Raw genomic sequence first — 2,987 nt, 5'->3', positions numbered from 1 at the left:
TTGTGGAAGGAGGAACATCCATTTGGCGGCTCTCCAAAATACTAAAAGAGTATATGACTGACTTCAAGCCACCACTGCTCAGATGTAATGCTTTGTGAAGTAACAATCAGGAAAACAACACTTTGAGATTCTTCAAACACTGACTGTTAGAGAAACACAACACACCCATAATTTCTACAAACAGCAAGCAAAATGTGTTAAAAACTAATAATAATGTTCTGAGAGGTGGAAGTACAGACTGATACAAGATGACAATGTGCATGAAACATGCTCTAAAATGTATTGCTTAAGAGCTATGAGGGCGTTGTTCATCTTTGGTACTGTGAAATATCTCTTCTACTGTACAAGTGCTCATTGCTCGTAGTGTATGCATTTGTAGAGACCATGTTTACTGGACTTTTTTCTTATTGTTCCAAAACTGATAAAGAAAAGCCCACAAGAGATGTGGGATATACTCACTTGTTTTTTGATAATTGCTTCACAACATTCAGTTTATTTGGAATATAAAAAACAAAATACAGATCAGGAACAAGAAGAATCTGTCATATGCATATTAATGTCTTTCACTTGTGATAATATGGAAACGGAGGGGTTGTTTTTTTAATAATAAACTTAAATGAAGCAGCTATGTAAATGATTTGGTAACAGATCTATACTTCTGTCATCAAGTTTCAAATGCTGTGGTACTCAAGATCTAGAAAGACTATGGAGAAAAAAAAATGTTTGCTCAAGTGTGTGGGACCCATACCAAATAGGATTAACAGGGGAAATATTGTATGTAAACACATATACAGAGACGGGCAGCACAAATGGTCACAGGTTTTTTTGACACATGGGAGAGTGTTACAGTGGTGCTGAAGAAACTGAACTGGCAAACTCTTGAAGATAAGATGTAAACTAACTCAAGAAAGTTTCCAGAATGAGATTTTCACTCTGCAGCGGAGTGTGCACTGATATGAAACTTCCTGGCAGATTAAAACTGTGTGCCCGACCGAGACTCGAACTCGGGACCTTTGCCTTTCGCGGGCAAGTGCTCTACCAACTGAGCTACCGAAGCATGACTCACGCCCGGTCTCACAGCTTTACTTCTGCCAGTATCTCGTCTCCTACCTTCCAAACTTTACAGAAGCTCTCCTGCGAACCTTGCAGAACTAGCACTCCTGAAAGAAAGGATATAGCGGAGACATGGCTTAGCCACAGCCTGGGGGATGTTTCCAGAATGAGATTTTCACTCTGCAGCGGAGTGTGTGCTGATATGAAACTTCCTGGCAGATTAAAACTGTGTGCCCGACCGAGACTCGAACTCGGGACCTTTGCCTTTCGCGGGCAAGTGCTCTACCAACTGAGCTACCGAAGCACGACTCATGCCCGGTCTCACAGCTTTACTTCTGCCAGTATCTCGTCTCCTACCTTCCAAACTTTACAGAAGCTCTCCTGCGAACCTTGCAGAACTACCACTCCTGAAAGAAAGGATATAGCGGAGACATGGCTTAGCCACAGCCTGGGGGATGTTTACAGAATGAGATTTTCACTCTGCAGCGGAGTGTGCGCTGATATGAAACTTCCTGGCAGATTAAAACTGTGTGCCCGACCGAGACTCGAACTCGGGACCTTTGCCTTTCGCGGGCAAGTTAAAGCTGTGAGACCGGGCGTGAGTCGTGCTTCGGTAGCTCAGTTGGTAGAGCACTTGCCCGCGAAAGGCAAAGGTCCCGAGTTCGAGTCTCGGTCGGGCACACAGTTTTAATCTGCCAGGAAGTTTCATATCAGCACACACTCTGCTGCAGAGTGAAAATCTCATTCTGGAAACATCCCCCAGGCTGTGGCTAAGCCATGTCTCCGCTATATCCTTTCTTTCAGGAGTGCTAGTTCTGCAAGGTTCGCAGGAGAGCTTCTGTAAAGTTTGGAAGGTAGGAGACGAGATACTGGCAGAAGTAAAGCTGTGAGACCGGGCGTGAGTCGTGCTTCGGTAGCTCAGTTGGTAGAGCACTTGCCCGTGAAAGGCAAAGGTCCCGAGTTCGAGTCTCGGTCGGGCACACAGTTTTAATCTGCCAGGAAGTTTCATATCTCAAGAAAGTCTGCTAACACAGTTTTGAGGGACCAGCTTTAAATGGTGACACCATGAACAGACAACCCTTACATATGGCTCACACAGGGCTTGTGAGACAACATTAGAATATTTACAGCACACACAGAGACATTCAGATGGTCATTCATCCTGTGCTCCATACGTGAATCGAATGGAAAGAAACCATAGTAACTAGTACAATGGGCCATACCCTACGCCATGCATGCAGAGTATGGATATTGATGTAGGTATAGATGTTCCTGTCTCAGTCTGAGTTTTTACAGTGTTATAACTTTTCCATGGGAGTTATCAACAAATTGGATAAGACATCTGGTGAGACTTTACCAAATGCCTTCTCTGAAAGCTACCTAGAACAGATAGTTAGGAACCCCACTCATAGAGTTAAGCATTCCAGTTTTTGCTTTCCTACCCTCAATTACAGTTCCCGTCTTATTCACTAGGGACTGGACACTAACTTTGGTGCCACTAACAACCTTTACATATGACCAGAATTTCTTTGGTTTTTGTGAAATATTATTTGACAATATTCTGCTATGATAGTCACTGAAGGCATCACGCATAGCTCTCTTGATAGTGAAACATATTTCTTCAGTATGTCTCTATCTACAGCCCTACCCTTTGTTTTACCCCTATTATGCAGTAATCTCTGTTTTTTTAGGTGTCTCTTTATGGTTACTGCATACCATGGAGGTTCCCTTTCCTTATGTACTGTTCTGCTGGGTACATATCTACCCAATGCATGGTCAACTATTCTTTTAAACTCGAGCCAGAGTTCCTCTATGTGCTCCTGACATGTACTGAAAGCTTCAAGTTCCTCATTGACATAGGATACTACTCATTTTTTTTATCTAGTTTACTGAACATATGTACACTATGTGATCAAAAGTATCCGGACACCTGG

At 43.0% G+C, this 2,987-nt stretch overlaps 1 non-coding gene across 1 annotated transcript; it reads left to right on the top strand.

Annotated features, from left to right (window-relative positions):
- The first annotated feature begins 1,959 nt into the window (after nucleotides 1-1,959).
- On the top strand, nucleotides 1,960-2,034 carry Trnas-uga (transfer RNA serine (anticodon UGA)). Its single transcript has one exon. It is a non-coding gene; the product is annotated as a tRNA-Ser (tRNA).
- Nucleotides 2,035-2,987: the final 953 nt, after the last annotated feature.

Source organism: Schistocerca cancellata, chromosome 7, assembly GCF_023864275.1.
Source record: "Schistocerca cancellata isolate TAMUIC-IGC-003103 chromosome 7, iqSchCanc2.1, whole genome shotgun sequence".
In the NCBI taxonomy this organism is placed as follows: Eukaryota; Metazoa; Arthropoda; class Insecta; order Orthoptera; family Acrididae; genus Schistocerca; species Schistocerca cancellata.
Note: the sequence above shows the minus strand (reverse complement) of the source record. Positions and strands in the feature narration are given on the sequence as shown.